General features: G+C 43.7%; 1 pseudogene across 1 annotated transcript; it reads left to right on the top strand.

Moving 5' to 3' along the window:
* The first annotated feature begins 10,654 nt into the window (after positions 1-10,654).
* LOC308418878 (pre-mRNA-splicing factor SYF2-like) lies at positions 10,655-15,945 on the top strand (annotated as a pseudogene). Its single transcript has 2 exons — positions 10,655-10,719; positions 15,272-15,945. The product of its transcript is annotated as a pre-mRNA-splicing factor SYF2-like (transcript).
* The last annotated feature ends 2,265 nt before the right edge of the window (positions 15,946-18,210 follow it).

The following is an 18,210-nucleotide window of genomic DNA, read 5'->3' as shown; positions in this document are numbered from 1 at the left end:
GAGCCAAGTTTTCTTAATGCTTTAAGTATTTGAAGGGAAAAGGCAAATTTGTGAGCTTAAGGTATAAGATCTTGGTAATATTTTAAACCTCTTCCTTGTAAGTATGTATGTGTATAATGTTTGTAAGTACAGGTATGTAAAGTTAGAGAGTAACTTTCAGAGTTTAGTTGTCTCTTTCTCTGGTGGGCCATAGCCATCAAATTTAGGTCATCAAGCTTATCGGAAAGCATCTTGACATAATAAACTACCTCACCAACTCTGAGCTGTAAAGGAAGGAGGGGACATTCCAACAACTGGAGAAAGGCTATTTAAAAAACAACAACAATAAAACCCAAAACAAGACAGTAGCACCTCCTTTAATCCCAGCACTTGAGAGGCAGAGATATGACTATCTGAGTTCAAGGCCAGCCTGGTCTCCATACTGAGTTCTAGGCCAGCCAGGAATATAGGGGAAGATGATTAAAGAAATAGTACATCTGTATCATACCCCACTCCTCTAGGCTCAGATCATCACAGGATAGTGGGTTGGAAAGACTATGAGAGCCAGAGGTTGGACAGGACCATCTTCTGATGTGATAGGACTCATTACCATTCTGGGTTTCTACACAAAACCAAGCCAGCCAATATTCCAGCATAGAATGTTTTATGAGCCCCTTCCTGTGACTGAGAACTTGTGGGATAGGAAATACATTCTGGTAGAGAAAGACTCAGCTTTTGATAGGTTGAATATGCTTCAGTGATTGACCCCAGAGTTCATGGAACACACACTTGGAGCCAATGGGTTATTTAAAAATAAAGATGCTACGAAGTTGGGGAGGCCAGAGAGGTGGGAGGAATATGGGAGGAGTTAAGGAGGCAAATTGGGAGGATGGTGAACAAGAACTTTGGGAAAGAAGCTGTGTCTGGAGAGATTGAAACTGCTGTAGTGTGGAGAGACTGGAATGCTGCAGGTCCAGCAGTTAACCCCTTATTCTGGACCATGTGAGCCCTCAGGTACAGTCACTGCTTGTCCATCTCTGTGTCTGAACTAACATCACATGATTAATAGACAGAAAGCTTTAGAAACCTATTAATGTCGGCAGACCATAAACTTCTGTCAACCCCTAAACTAAGAAGTTCTCAAGTAAAATCTTAGGCCTATATAAAAGTTTCCCCCATCTTGGATCAATGGTCTCCACCATGTGCCCACCAAGGTATTTTAAACTTGCCTTCATTTATGACTTGCTTACTATGTAAAACTGTAAAACTTCACAAAGCTGCTTCCAGTTGGACCATAGAATTTGGAATAACCTAAATCTGTGTTTCTATGTCTCCCAAAATGACCTCAGAATAAATTATGTCTTATTTCCTTTAAGACTGGAGATGTGGTTTTTGCATAGACAATGTAATCAGAATACATGGTGTTAAAGGCTCAAGGAATTAGTAAAAGCATCTTCTTTAAATTAAAGTGGTGCCAGTGAGACAGTTCACTGGGTAAAGGCACTTGCCTCCAAGCCAGGCAAGCTCGTGTGTGTGTGTGTGTGTGTGTGTGTGTGTGTAGCAGCCAGAAGCCAACCTTGCCTTTTTAAAGATTATATTTTATTAATTTGCCTGTCTCTGTGTGTGAGTGGCTACAGTGTAGGTGTGATAGTCAGAAGACAACCTCTAGGTGCCGGTCTTCTCTGCATGCACACAGGTAGGTACACACATACACACTGTTCTGAAGACAGTTTCCATGTGGCTCCAGCTAGCTCATCCTCTGGAGAATTGGGTTTTAGGCTTGTGCCCCCCTAATACAGCCCAGGTTCCTATACTTGAATGGGAGAGAAATGTGGTGAGAAAGGCTGTCCGTATTGGAAGTTGAAAAGTCTAAATGGTCTGAAAAGGTCAATTCCTTATTGCACTTTGTCTGCTAACAGCCAATGAGTAAAAAGCTCTCAAAGTAACTAGCTTAAAGTTCCTGATGGAAGAAGCAGGCAGTTGGACGAGGATCCCAGGAGGCTCTGAAGGCAATGTTTCTTCCTATAACTACCAGAGGAGAGCAACCTGGTGTGTAGTACAGAGCACAGCAAAAATCTTAGTTGAGGGAAAATGGAAGATTGGCTGGGGTCTCCATTTTTCTACTCTGAATCTAGAGGCAAGGGCTTGATTTTGGAATAACTGAATGATAGTTACAGCTTTAGTGAAATGTTTTCTGTCTGTATGTCTGTCTGTCTTTCAAGAGGTATATACATAACACACACACACACACACACACACACACACACACAATTTGTTATTGTTTTTAGCTACCCCAAATGCACTGCTTCCCCCAGTGGCCATTTCTGTAACTGAACACATAGTGCCCTTGGCAAAGGCACTTGGTAAGCTCACCAAGCATGAAGGCAATTTCAGGGATATTCCACTTAAGCTGCTCAGACACACAGACCCTCAGTCATTTCTTCCAGCATCAGAAGGGCTGTCTGTACCTGAGGGGTCTGGTTCTGCATCTACTGATCTGAATCTGTTTCATTTCCGTCCCTTCCCAGGATTTAGGATTCACAGTTCCGTGGCTGTCTTACTCTAGTATCCTGGCAACCTTCTCCAAGGTTCTGCTGTCTGACAAGAAAGGAAACTAGAGGAGTGGGGGGGGGGTGTCTAAAGCTGGTGAGGAGCAGAATAGGCATAAGAGAGTACGGAAGAGAGTTGGAGGGAGGGGGACAGGAGAAGGAGAAAATGGGGAGAGGTAAAGGTGGGGAAAGAGCAGACGAATAATAAAAAGGGGAAGAAGAAAGGATTTTGATGTTAGATGAGATGGAAAATGGCAGGTAGGAAGGACATGGCCTATGTTCCTTAGGTTAGGGGGTCTCCCATCATACCTGGCACTTTGGGAGTGACCCAAGACAAACAAAAGTCTAGAATTAATATCCACATTTGCCCCACCCCAGCTGGAGGTGACTCACCTACTGACCTGAGTAGCAAGGGCTGCTGCCCTGGTTGGCCCCTGGAGTAAGATCCAGGCAGGGCATTGCTTAGGGCATGGAGTGTTGCTCTCTCAGGAGATGGCTATAGCTCAGAACTCAGGGCCTGGTCTTCCTTATGTTTGATTTTAAATTGCTAGTTCCATATCTAGGTTCTGGATAAATTTTTTGGGTTCTGAGTAAGATTCTATTTTTACTCTCCTCAGCTTCCAGTTTTTGATCTGTAGTTTTTGGGAGAGCACAGTTATTTCTAAGAAAATATCTTAACTGTGGGTCAGTTCCAGAACTTTAAATCTAGCAGTGGCAACGGGCAAGGCAGCTTCCCCTCGCTGTTGGGAGAGATATTAGGCAAATTTTATTTCCAACCCAATTTAAGTCAAAGATGGGATTTTAGGCAAAGAATGAAGCAGGCAGGCACTCTGTCTAGCACACAGCTCACCTCACACACACCGGCAGCATGCATGCATGTTAAGTTGTAAACCGACACATATTTACCATATTTTTACCCTAAAGTATTGAGTTAGTTTTTTGACCTTGCCTCGTGGTCATGGCAAGGATGCTGATGAGCTAAAACAAGCCTGGTTTAGAAAGCTCAGCATTGCAGCTGCCTTGTGCTGCCATCCTGAGTGGGGAATTTGGGTTCTACCCTTCCTATAAAAACTCAACTTGACAAAATGGAAGCAAATTGAAATAGAAAACCTGAACAGTCCTATAGTTTTTAAAGAAAAAAAAAGTAAATTAAGTCCTGCATGTCATTAAAAAAGCCACACAGTCCAGTTACCTCCATTCAACCCCTTTCTGGTTAATTAATTATACAGAAGAACCAAAACCAACATGTCAAAAGAAATCTGAGCTTCCAAGCTCCCTGCACCAACATTCACAGCACCCAAGAAAGGACTCAACTTCATCCCTACCAATGGATAAGTTAGTATTAAAACACCATACGCGCGCGCGTGCACACACACACACACACACACACACACACACGTTGTATTCAGGTACACCAAAATAAATAAATAAATAAATAAATAAATAAATAAATAAATAAATAAAAAGAAGGGGAGAGGGAGAGGGAGAAGGAGAGAGAGAAGGAAATGCATCCTTCCTGAAAACATGGATGGCATAGAGGACATTATGCTAAGTGAAATCTATCTGGTATGGAAAGACAAATGTCACTCTTCTCACTTACATATGTGTTTTTTCCCCACAGAAATAGAGCTTAACAGTAGTTTTAAACCTTCTTAATGATGCCATCCCTTAACACCGTTCCTCAGGTTGTGGTGTTTCCCCAACTATAAAACTGTTTTGTTGCTACCTCATAACTTTAATTTTGCTACAGTTATGAATCACAATGAACCAGGATTTCTGACATAAGACCTCCATGAAAAGGTCATTTGACCAAAGGGGTCATGGTTCGTAGGTTGAGAACTACTGGCTTAGAGGGATGGTTAGCAGAAGTTGGAGAGAGGGTGGGCATAGAAGGGAGCGAGTAAAGAATTGTCTGTAACAGGATACAAAGTTTCAGACAGGCTGTTTCTGTCTGGAAGACCACAGAGTTACACCACTCTGCAACTCCAGGTGTTAAAACCTTTCAAAGCAACTGAGAATTGGTTTGCAGTGTTGTGTACTGAAAAGGGCGTCTGAGCCACTAGATACAAATGAACTAACAACTAAACTAATTAAACAAACTAACCAGCTTGACTTAACCCTTCTAAGTTCTGTAAACTAGCCAATCACCACATATTACTCTATCCATGCTTATGGTTGTATTTTGATTAATGATATTTGAATGGAATGTTCCTTGTTTGTGATGAGAACAGTGGAACCCCCAAACTGCAAACTGGCAGGAATGGTACAAGCAAAGAACATAAAAAGCTGGTGACACTCATGGAAGCAAGACACAAAAATCCCGAAATGTTAGCAGACTGTAAAATGAGTAACTAAGGATAAATTTCAAAATGTGACATGTGACACCCCCCTGCCCCCAATCAACCAATGCAATTGACTATGTTAACAGAAAGAACAACAACAACAAAAAAAAACCTGAATACATGAATAAAGAAAAAGATTTAGTACAATCAATACTTAGTCATAATTTGAAAAATCAACATGAAGACTAGAAGGAAGTTCTTGGTCTGAGGGATGGTTCAATTGCTAGAATGATTGCCTACCATGCATGAAGAAGTCCTGAGTTTTATTCCCAGCACTGAGTAAAATCACACATGGTGATAGATACCTATGATCCCAGCACCATGAAAGTGGATTCAGGAGGATCACTGTGAGTACAAGGTTCTCCTGGTCCACATAACTAGTTCCAGACCAGTCAGAGTTGCTTGGTAAGACCTTGTCTCAATTTTACCTCCCTCAAATCACCCAAAAACCAAAAATAATATAAGAAACTTCTTTAGGTAGATAGTTGTCACGAACTCATAACAGACAACACAGTTCATGGCGATTCGACAATCCTTCCTCATGGTCTGCAAACAAGATGGAGTACCCAGGACCTGACTCCCAACCTAAGAGCCAAAGCAATAATGAGAATAAATACCAGAGAGACGAGCCACTCAGTGCAGGATCAGCACCAACATAAAGTCAACAAGTGTAAATGCATTTAAGTAATATAAACTAGGTCCTTAAATCACAATCAAACTATTAGAAGTTAATAAAAGTGAGGTGTTTGGGAACTCTCAAATACTAATTTGGAAATGAATGAATGGGTCTTTATTTATGCTGTGGATCAAAGCAGAGATTATAAAGGTAAAAAAATTAATTGAATAGATGTAAAAACACAGCACGTTATAATTTATGCGCAGCATCTGTATCCACCTTTACGAGAGAGCAAGCACCAATAAACCTGACAGTAGAAAAGAATAAAACACCCATTAGATAGATTAGAGGTTAGACATGTGCTGGTCTTCCAGAGGATCAGCGTTTGATTTCCAGCACCCATATCAGGTGGCTGACAAACCACCTGTAACTCTAGCCTCAGAGGATCTGGTGCTGTCTTCTCTACTCCATGGATTCTTGCACAGATGAGGCATATACCTCACACAAGCATACACATAAACAATATTTGAAAATAAATAAAGGGCCAGTGATGGGACTCAGTGGGTAAAGGTGCTTGTCAATAATCCTGACAACTGAAGCCCCAAAATCCACATGATAGGAGTAGAGAATCAATTCCCTTAAGTTGTTCTCTGACTTACACACACACACACACACACACACACACACACACACACTAATACTAGGAGAATGTCCTGAATTTAAAACTTCAAAACCTAGACTAAGAACAGAAAATTTAAGTAAATAATGATAAACAGAAAAATCAGTAAAAGGAAAAAGAACATGAAAAAGGATGAAAACTTCATGCTGGATCTTTAAAGATGACCAATAAATCAATAATTTCAAGTCAGGACTAATTGGGAAAACAAAAAGAAGACATAGATTATCAACATGGATATGAGAATAGAGTCTATAAGCAGTCAAAGGTCAACAGGATAATGATAAATTCAACACAGGGGTAATAGAAAATATTCTTTGCAATATATAAATTATCAAAGATTATACAACAATAAATACCTGCTGTAAGAGTGGTAAGGCAAACACATTGAATTTAAAGCCTAGACCTTCCCCCAAGAAGATGACTTTAAACTCAAATGTGTTTACTGGAAAATCCAATAACAAGTTAAGAAAGATAATATCAATTTTATGTAAAACTCAGAGAACTGAAGAAGAGTAAGTACCTCTCAGCCAAGCGAGCATTAACCTGAGAACAAAATCAAAGGTATTTTGAAAGACAACAATACAAAAGCATCCAGGCCATGATCTTTCATAAACATTGATATAAAATACATTTCAGTAACTTGCAGCCACCTCATATAGAAAGATTGTGGACAGGTAGAACTTGTTCCAGGAATGCAAGGTTGGTTCTACATCTTAAAATAATTTATTAAGTTCACTATATTTGTAAATCAAAATGAGTAAACATGCATAATCCCATTAATACACACACTCAGGCTAAAAGAAGCATTTGTGGAATCCATTGGTAATTTGTGGCAGAAACTCTAGGCAAGCTAGACATAGAAGAAGTGCTCTTGGTTGGCTAAGCACCTATAAAACTCCCACAGTCATCATGACAATCAAGGGAGGAAGGGTAGATGAATTGATTTCCCCCTAAGATAAAGCAAGGAAAAGAAAGAAGAGGCAGATGGCTTGAAAGGGAGCCAAGGATTCAAGAACTGGTTTTACTAGCAGGCACATTCATCTACACAGAAAACTCTTAACATAGCTACAACCAAATACCTCCCCACAGGAATTAATAAAAGAATTTAGAAAGTTTACAGGATACAAAGTTAGTATATACAATACTAGGGTCTAGAGAGATGACTCAGCAGTTAAGAGTGCTTGCTGCTCTAACAGAGGGTCTGAGTTTGTACCCTAGTAACAGAGGGTCTGAGTTTGTACCCTAGTATGCACATTAGAAGGCTCCTAACCATTCATAACTCCAGCTCCAGAAGATCTGACACCCTCTTCTGGCCTCCACAGGCACCTATATACACACACGCATGTACACACATATACACACATATCATAATTAAAAATAAAAAATAGTTAAAATATTATATTTTATATCAGCAAAAAGAACCCAAATGCAAATTGAAAAAAATTAGTAATGGCATATACAAACTTAATGTGATATATTTGGGGGTAAAATGGTTTAAGAGATGTCTGCATTATTTGTATGTGTGACTGTGTATCTGTGTGTGTGTGTGTGTGTGTGTGTGTGTGTGTGTGTATACACTTGCATGCAGGCGTACGGAGGCCAGAGGACAAACTTGGGTGCTGTTTCTTCTTAGGTCCACCCTGTTACAGGCCCTTGCTGGCCTGGAGCCACATTGCTATCTCCAAGGATAACACAGTGAAGACATGAGAATACAGCCCCTGGAGCCAGGCTATATTCAGTTCTTACTGACCCATTAGTTGTGTAGATACTGGATGCCTTCCTTATCCTCTCTGGGCATCCTGTTTCCCCTCTGGAGTGTGAGGATAAAGCCACACCCATGTCACAGGGTCTGGCAACTGGCTGTGGAGCTGCTGAGGCAAACTCCACCCCTCACCCATTTAGCCACTCCCACCACGCCAAGCCAGCAACTTCACTAAGGACCTGTGAGAGTACTTAGCTTACCTGTGGTCCTTCTAGATCTTATAGTGCATTGGAAAATGTCTGCAAAGTCAGAATCAAGAGTAACTTTCTTCTCTGTGTGAACAATAAGTAACAATGAAGGACAAGTGCATTGTGGGAAAAGGTATGTCCAGAGTGGGTATAGCCCAGTGGAGCAAGCAGCTGACCCACAAGCCAGTGTCTGGGGCAAAGAGCTAATGTGGAAGAGAATTTGCATCCCATCAGAGCTCTGCAGTACAGCAAAGGTGGTGAATAGAAAACCAACCCACGGAACTAAATTACAAGCCCTGCATCCTGCATCTAAGAAATTGTTTCTGTTCCAGATATACAGAGGACTCAACAAGGCAAGGTAGTAGAGGCCTGGAATTCCATGAGTTGGAAAGCAGATGCCAGCCTGGTCTACACAAGTTCCAGACCAGTGCTCTAGGGAGAGATCTTGTCTCAAAACAAAAACCCTGTCTCAAAAATCTCCTACAACTTAGCCATCAAAACAAAACTAACCCAATCCAGCTTTAGGAAAAAAATAAGCAGAAGAACAGAATAGACGTTTATCCGAAGAGACGAACAGACACAAGGGAGCTCACCATGACTAATCTTTGCAGAAATACAAAGCAAAACCAATTAAGGAAATTGGTAACAAAGAGCGAGTATGCTAGCAAGGGTGTGGAAGCAGAGCCCTGAGCAGGATGCATGGGAACGGGAGCTGGATCGCTGCTCTAGAGAACAACACAGAAGTGTCTCTCAAACTACAACTCCCACAGCATCCACCAATTTTACGATGTATCTATACTCCTACCACAGAGGAGTTCCTGACAGCTGAGGTAAAGCAATGATCTATCAGTGAACTAATGTAAAGTGAGTTATGTTTATGAGATACTAGCACCCAATGTTAATAAAGTTATAGAAGTGCTACTGTTTGTATCAACATGCATGAACCTGGAGAATATTATGTGAAATGAAATAGACCAGACACATGGGGGCGAATATGAAATGATATATATGTTAGGAACCCAAAAGTAGTTAAACTCATGGAATCAGATACAGCAGGCTGGGAGGAAGAACCAGCAGGTCACTTCTAATCCAAACTTTGCTCCTTTTTACTGTTAACTGAGAAAACACCCAAACATTCTATTACCATGGAGCTGCCCCACCACACCATCCCCACCACACCATCCCCACCACACCATCCCTACACCATCCCCACCACACCATCCCTACACCATCCCCACCACACCATCCCCACCACACCATCTCTACACCATCCCCACCACACCATCCCTACACCATCCCCACCACACCATCCCTACACCATCCCCACCACACCATCCCCACCACACCATCCCTACACCATCCCCACCACACCATCCCTACACCATCCCCACCACACCATCCCTACACCATCCCCACCACACCATCCCCACCACACCATCCCTACACCATCCCCACCACACCATTCCCACCACACCATACCTACACCATCCCTACACCATCCCCACCACACCATCCCTACACCATCCCTACACCATCCCTACACCATCCCCACCACACCATCCCTACACCATCCCTACACCATCCCCACCACACCATCCCTACACCATCCCTACACCATCCCCACCACACCATCCCCACCACACCATCCCTACACCATCCCCACCACACCATCCCTACACCATCCCCACCACACCATCCCCACCACACCATCCCTACACCATCCCCACCACACCATCCCCACCACACCATCCCTACACCATCCCCACCACACCATCCCTACACCATCCCCACCACACCATTCCCACCACACCATACCTACACCATCCCTACACCATCCCCACCACACCATCCCTACCACACCATCCCCATCTCTACCACACCATCCCTACCATACCATCCCTACCACACCATACCAGCCACCCCCACCATGTCATCTCCACTGTGCCAGTCCCACAATGCTGTTCTCACCATGAAATGTCCACCAGGATATCCCTGCTGTGCCTTCCCTTCCACATCCCGTCAAGCCTTCCCCACTATGATGGACTCAGCTTACAGAACCATGACCCAAATAAATCTTTCCTCTTTTACACTGCTCCTGCCAGGGATATTGTCACAGTGCTGAGACAAGTGTTAATTAAAGATGCAGTTTCCACTGTGTCTGATGAGAAAACCGCAGAGACACACAGGACAGAGCCTGCAGCCTGCACCACTGCACTGCACACTGGTGCAGGAGAGTCAGAAACCTGCTAAGATGGTAAATGTTACATTGGATGTTTTCAGTCACCATGGACATCATCATCACCATCATCCTCACCATCATTGTCATCACCATCATCATCACCACCACCACTATGATGACAGAACCACCACTGTCATGAACTCCAGCACTAAGATTGTCATTCTTCATCACCAATCACCACCATTATTATCACCATCACCACCATCACTGCCACCATCACCATCCCCAGTAGCTCCACCATCAGTACCATTACCACCACCATTGACATTATTCACCATCACTGCCACTATCAAGATCACCATGACGACCACCATCACCATCATTATCACCACCACCATCATCAGGCAAACAGTGGCACATTTGTGGTGAGGGCTCACAGGTATATACTTTCCCCTAAACTCATCAGTGCCTAGAAGTATGTATTGATTGTCTGTGAAGAGGCTTTAAAAGCAATCAGGAGAGATGCTTCCCAAAGGACAGGAAAGGTAACACACAGGAAAGGGACAGCACCCTCGTCAGACCCTGCCACCCATGGCAGCCTACCGTGGAGCCCAACACAATTCATTTTTAGAAAAATCAATAAAGCAGTTATTTTCTCAATCAGAAGAAAACCCCAAGGTCAGTAGAAGGTCTGGAATCTTTGGCTTCTCATCTGCCTCCCTGACCACACAGCCTTCTTGGGGCAGAAGTGGGAAGCTCTTCACTTGGATATGCTCAGCACTTAGAAGAGCCTGGGGAAGGGCATTCAGTAATGTTTGTTTTTTTGAAATGCCTGGGTCCTGACAGAGCAAGTTCAGAGCGGGGCCCTGGATTCTCCATCTCTAATGGGCTCTGCTAGCAGTGGTGTGGACCCCATTTTGACTGGGTAGCCTGTCTACTTAGTGAGAGTTTGTGGGCACCTGTGTAGAGAGGTGATGAGCCAAGAAGAGATCTCAGCAGGAAAATGGAGGAGAGGTGAAGGGCCCTGAATCCCAGTGTTACCTAGTGTCACATGGAGAGGTTTCTGTCTCTCTCTGAGCTTTGATGCTAGCTACTAGGTCACAAGTCCTTTCCTGTGCTGCCCTTGTAGTGTGTGAGCTGTAGCAGCAAGAGCAGCTGGAGGGACAGCAGCGGCCATCGCCGGCATCACAGCCTTGGATAAGCCTGAGGACTTTACCCATGAAAATGAAGAAAGACTTAAAGCCCAGACTCAACATCTGCCACCCAAACACTGACCTCAGATTTTATATTTAATTCTACTTGGTGAATTCTATTGAGCACACACTGACAGCTTTCATTTCTCTGAGACGGTGTCTTTGAGTTTCTGTTGCTTCAAGCAATCACTCTGACATAAATGGCTTGGGGAGGAAAGGTTTTGTTTCAGCTTACAGTTACTGTTGGTCATCCAGGGAAGACAGGGCAGAAACTCACGCAGGCGCGATGAGGCCTGAAGCAGAGGTCATAGGGAAGGGATGCTTACTGGCTTGACACTTATGGCTTGCTCAGCTTGTCTTCTTACACCACTCAGACTGAATGCTCAGGGACTCTCCCACATCAATTCTTAATCAAGAAAATGTCCTATAGGCACCTACAGGCTAAACGTAGGAGGTGTTTTTCTCAATTGAGATTCCCTCTTCCCAGATAGATTTATATCAACTTGACAAAGAACAACCAGTCCATTTCCAACCAGCTGGATTCCCCTTCTTCCCCAGCCCCTATGCTGGGGATGAAGCCAAGGCCTCCTGCTCCCCCTGAACTATACCCAGCCACACCCTTCCTTCGTAAGGATTTTCTTGATCTCCACTTGCACCTGACTTTCTTCAAGGACAGGCCAATTAAAGACAAGCTCATGCTTTTATGTGTTTGTCACAAATAAAAAAATGACAGCTTGGCATTTATCAGGTGCCATCTGTGTGCCACACATTGCTAAGACCCTTGTGTGGATTATATTGCTGTTTTTTAAAATACAGGAAACATCAATCAGAGCATACAGCACACAGAAAGGTGTGGCCTTGACATAGTCTGCTGCCAGGGTGTTGTGTGTGTGTGTGTGTGTGTGTGTGTGTGTGTGTATGAAATTGGTGTGGAGAATGACATGTGGTTTTGGGAAATGACTCAGAACTCAAACAATAATTACTTGCATGTGTAGGCATGAGAATTTGTATTTGATCCTTAGAACCCATACAAAAAATCAAGTGTTGAAGCAGATACTTTTAATGCTAGTACTGGGAGAGTCTGAGACAGACTGTGTAGCCTAGTTTGTGAGCTCCAGGCCAGAGAGGGACCCTGACTCACAAAGCAAGGTAGATGAGTCCTGAAGATGATGCCTGCCTGGCTGACGTTTGGTTCTCTCTCTCTCTCTCTCTCTCTCTCTCTCTCTCTCTCTCTCTCTCAGCATATTACATGTGCATGTACTCACACTGAGCTCTCTTGGGTATAGTCTCATACTGAAAGACCAGGATAAAGCCGACCCCCTAACAGGTAAAGCAGAAGACCCCTAGCAGGTAGAGTAGAGCCAAAAATGCAGGCTAGCCACTTCTGCAATACTATCCTTCGATTTCAGGAACTGGCTGACCATAAAGAATTCATGGCCTTAAGGTCAGGGTGACTCTGTTTCAGAAACTGACTGACCATAAAAACATAAAAGTTAAATAACGCATCATAAACAATCTTGAGAAACCAGGTATTTCCCTTACGATTCTTCACTGGTATTTTTGGTATTCTCCAATGACGTACCCCTTCCCCCCCATTGTGGTTTGTCTTCCTTAAAAGCCCCTACTCTCAGCCACTCGGGGTCGAACTCCTCTACCCCTGCATATATGAGTTTCAACCCCAGTGCTGGATTTCAATAAACCTCATGTGATTGCAGCAAGGACAGTCTCTCATGAGTTCTTGGGGGTCGTGTTATTCCTAGACTAGACTGAGGGTCTCCCCTCTGTGGGGGTCTTTCAATAACTGCATTATGTAATCTTTTGACAGTTTTGGATTAGGGAATATTATGGGTTTTGAACTTTTAGATCCTAAATAGCCAACCTGTGCTTCTATTATGTATAGACTGCTTTCTATCCCTGAAAATAATGTTGTCACTCCATATTACATGGCAAAGTCTCCTTTCAGAATGAAATAAAGCACTGGACATGATGTTATTATATATGTAATCCTGGCACTTGGAATTCAGGTGAAGGATAATGTCAAGTTTCAGGCTAGCCTGGGCTACATAGCAAGTTCTAAGTCAGCATGAGCTACAAAGCAAAGCCCTGCCTCATAGTGAATCCTATAAAATGAGGAAGGAGAAAAGGAGACCAAAGCCCCAGTCAATAATTCTGTGCCAATGGGAGTAGCTACAAGTTTTTGTAATAACTGATGTTATTTTGGTCAGGATTTCTATTCCTGCACAAAACATCATGACCAAGAAGCAAGTTGGGGAGGAAAGGGTTTATTCAGCTTACACTTCCAAATGCTGTTTATCACCAAAGGATGTCAGGACTGGAACTCAAGCAGGTCAGGAAGCAGGAGCTGATGCAGAGGCCATGGAGGGATGTTACTTACTTGCTTACTTCCCCTGGCTTGCTCAGCCTACTTTCTTATAGAACGCAGGTCCACCAGCCCAGGAATGGCACCTACAATGGGCTGGGCCCTCCCCCCTTGATCACTAGTTGAGAAAATGCCTTATAGCTGGATCTCGTGGAGGCATTTTCTCAACTGAGGCTCCTTTCTCTGTGATAACTCCAGCTGTGTCAAGTTGACACAAAACCAGCCAATACAGATGTTAATAGATGTTAGCCAAGATGTGCTATAGCTGGAACCCTCACATACAGTGGGGAGACAGATCCAACAGTCCAGCTCAGAAAAACAATAAAGGCTGGCAGCACCCCAAAAAAGGTTAAACAAACAATTGACTAGGACCTAACAATTCATTCCCAGGGCTATATGCCCAAGAGAAGTGAGAACATATATCCATGCAAAAAGACTTGTACAGAAAAGCTCAGAAAATGAACAGCCTCAACCTGCAAGTAAACCAAAATTTCACTGACGAATAAATAAAATCCTGTGGGACTTGATGCAGCCGAGGAGAAGATAAACCACCTGCGGCAGATGAATCTCTAAAGGACTGTTCCAGGAAAGGAACTGGGTGGGAAAGGCTGTGCACCTTACAGCTGTAGTCATGCAAACGCTTGGAGTAAGTGAAATCACAAGGCAGTGGGTAGAATAGTCAAGGGCTGGGGGAGGCATGAGGAGTGGCAGCTCAAAGGCACAGCATCCCTTTATGAGGAGGGAGTGGAGAAATTGGGAACCACTTATCTCCTGGCCGGCTATCTATGTCTGCTTTAAGTGGATGGGATGCAAAGCATGTGGGGTATGTAACAGAAAAGCTGCTATAAAATACATGCAGAAAATACTAGATAGGAAAAAATTTGTAAGATCAGCAATCAATCAGTCTAAGAGCTCTCAGGGAGTGCTAACATTTTCCTGTTATCAGAGAAATTAGCCTCCAGGAATAAGCTGTTCCAGTGGCAAAGGACTGTAAGTATGTTCAGCCCCAGGCAGTTGGAGCAAAACCAGAGCCATGATGCTACATGGCTTTGGAGGATCCTCCTCCGAGACTCTGCACTTCACAGGGGGTTGATTCAGCCTCTGGTGGAACTTTACATGGGGGTACCCCATGGAGGGCAGGATGAGGTCTGACCTTCACCAATCAACATTACCTACTGCTGACTTATGAGGAAGCTGAAGCAGGAGAGACAACACTAAGATTCCTAGAAGGAGTACTAGGGCCACTAAACACTGTTTCTTCCCTGAGGCAAGAGGTTCCCCAAAAGGACCAAGAAGGTGAAATGCTTGCCCACCTGTAACTTATGTCCATGACTCCCTTATAATGTGGTGCAGGCAGGGAGAAGGCTGTAAAGGCGGCTGTGGCTGAAGTTGTGGTACCCGCAGGCCCTTGGCGGCGGAGGAGGAGGTGGCGGCTCAGAAGCAAGAGCAGAGACTGCGCAAGTTCTGTGAGCTGCATCTTAAGGGGAATGTAAGTTAAATCACCAGGAAGTTGTGGAAGAAGACAAAAGACTTAAGTTGCCTGCAAACTGGGAAGCCAAGAAAGCACGCTTGGAGTGGGAGCTCCAGGAAGAAAAAAAAGAAAAAGGAGTGTGCAGCTCAAGGGGAAGACTATGAGAAGGTGAAGCTTCTGGAGATCAGTGCGGAGGATGCTGAGAGGTGGGAAAGGAGGAAGAAGAAGAATCCTAACTTGGGGTTTTCAGATTATGCTGCTGCCCAGTTACGCCAGTATCACCGGCTGACCAAGCAGATCAAACCCGACATGGAAAGCTATGAGCGACAGAGAGAAAAGCATGAAGAAGATTTTTTCCCCGACATCCAACAGTCTTCTCCATGGGACGCATGTGCCTTCCTCAGAGGAAATTGACAGGATGGTTTTAGATCTGGAGAAGCAAATTGAAAAGTGAGACAAATACAGTCGGAGGCGTCCATACAATGATGATGCTGACATCGACTACATTAATGAGAGGAACGCCAAGTTCAACAAGAAAGCAGAGAGGTTCTACGGGAAGTACACGGCTGAGATCAAGCAGAACCTGGCGAGAGGAACAGCAGTGTGAGCCTCCCCTCACGAACACTACAGAAGCTGGGAAGGGATCGGAGGCTTCTGCCTGTGAATTCAAACTTCACATGCGACCACTTTGTTTACTTAACCCTCCTCCCTACCAGGCCTTTGAAATAAATACCCTTTCTCACCTCTGCCACATGCATATGTCCACATTTTCGTGCTTGGATAGACTATGTGTTTCTTGTAGTGAGTGATGTTTTGTAAAAATCTTATTTGTATAAATCCTAATTATTATTTTTCTATGTATTTTAAATGTGCACAATCATGTAACCTTTGAATTATTGGGGCATAGATGGTTGTATACACAGGTACAGTCACTGTTGCTTTGAGTGTTGTTAGGAAGTAGAAGCTACAGCCGGGCTTTGGGACTAAGGAAAGGACTAAGAAGCAGAGGCTGTCAAGACAGATGCTCCTGGAGTTCTGGCACTGCCTGTCTGGGACTGGAGTTGGTGGTTGTGGCTGTAAGCCCTGAACACTCCCTTTTTAAAAGAACAATAAAATTCTTTGAAATAGAAAAAAAATAATGTGGTGCAGGCCAGCCTACCAAAGGGAACACATCTGAACTTACTGCCTTATACTTAGAACCAAAGAAAAATAAGTTGGGGTCACATGACACTGGACAGTCACTCCATTCTTGACCCACATTATCCTCTAAAAAAAATATTTGAGCACTTGGATACATGAGGTTATTACTTTCTACTGTTCCAGTTACCTACAGTCAACCATAGTCTGATAATATTAAATAGAAAATTGTAGAAATAAGCCCTAAATTCTATCCACTTATTTATTGTAGGGGCTCACTATGTAGACCAGGCTAGTCTTGAACTTACAGAGATCTATTCCACCTCTTCCTCATGAATGCTGGGTTTAAAGGAGTGTAGCACCATGCCTTGCTTGTAAAGTTCATTTTAAGTTATTTTTCTTGCAGTTATAACTTTGATTTTTATTATTTTATTTTTGTTTATTTTACTACTGTTCATCTCTTTCTGGGACTACTTTATAGGTTAAACTTTATTTTAGGTATGAAACCCTACATGTAGGGTTCAGAACTGTCTGTGGCTTCAGACACTGAATAGAGCACAGAGAGAAGGCACTATGAATCTTAGGCCACAGGACATGTCATCAGCAGGAAGTATGTGAACACATTTGACAAGAGGGAACATGGCATTTTACCAACGGGGCCCTGGGGTCAAATGTGACCTGTCCCTAAGGGGCTCTGGGTCATCCTGCTGTGTAACTTCAGGGGCCATAGCAGGAGACAGTATATCCTGTGTGACAGATTCGATGTTCTCAGAAGCCTCGGGTAAACGCAAATGTTCCCAATGTGTCTCCCACCAAAGGGTACAGGTGCAAACTGGGAAATTCTCAGTCCGGAAGAAATCATGTGTCCTTACACACAGGTGCTGGACAGCTCCAGAAAACTTGTGCTCACAAGCAAGGGTACACAGACTTGGAATTTAAACACCACGTTCCCCCACAGAATCTGTATGGGAGGTTCCTCCAAGGGGCAAGTTCCACTTAGGGCACGATAACTGAGCTCTGAGCTAATTCAAACAGATGAGGAAGGCATGAACAGTGTCTTTCACCCATTCCTATCTGTAACAACAAGTTCACATGGTTAAAGTCACTGCCTAGCTCAAATGTAAAGCACAAGTCAGAGAGGTGAGCTGTGTGATTCTGAGTAAGCCATCCACCATTTCTGGGCCACAGTTTCTTCTTCCATAGAAAATACAGCCAGGCTTACAATCCCTCAGTGGTATGTGCGCACAGGGGTAGAGAGGCGTATGTGACAGCTCATGCACAGCCTGGTGTCTTGTGATGCAGTTGGCTTGGGCTTGAGGCTTAGCTCAGGTGTGTCTGCTCTGTGGCCTCCTTCTGGAACCCGAAAGTTCTTAACATAGTAGCATCATCGGATGGCACAGTAAAGCCACATTTTCCAAGGCCGAAGTGAAGGGCCAGAGAAGTGTGTCCAGCATAGGGCCATGGCAAGATCAAGGATAGGGAGCAAGATCAGGGGAAGATGATGAGGCAGGACCACTAGTTCATTCTACTATGGTACAAAAACCACAATCACCACCTGTACACAGTCATCTATTTAACTATTTGCTGGAAATCCAGGTCATTTTAGCATATTCTTCTTTCAGAAGGCTATCCTAGGTGAGGTGGCATAAGGTGAACACATATAATCACATTAAATTACCAAGGGGCAGAGGAGGGAAGACAATCCATGGAAAGTCTGCCCATCCTCCCATCTTTA

Source organism: Micromys minutus (assembly GCF_963924665.1).
Source record: "Micromys minutus genome assembly, chromosome: 3".
In the NCBI taxonomy this organism is placed as follows: Eukaryota; Metazoa; Chordata; class Mammalia; order Rodentia; family Muridae; genus Micromys; species Micromys minutus.
Note: the sequence above shows the minus strand (reverse complement) of the source record. Positions and strands in the feature narration are given on the sequence as shown.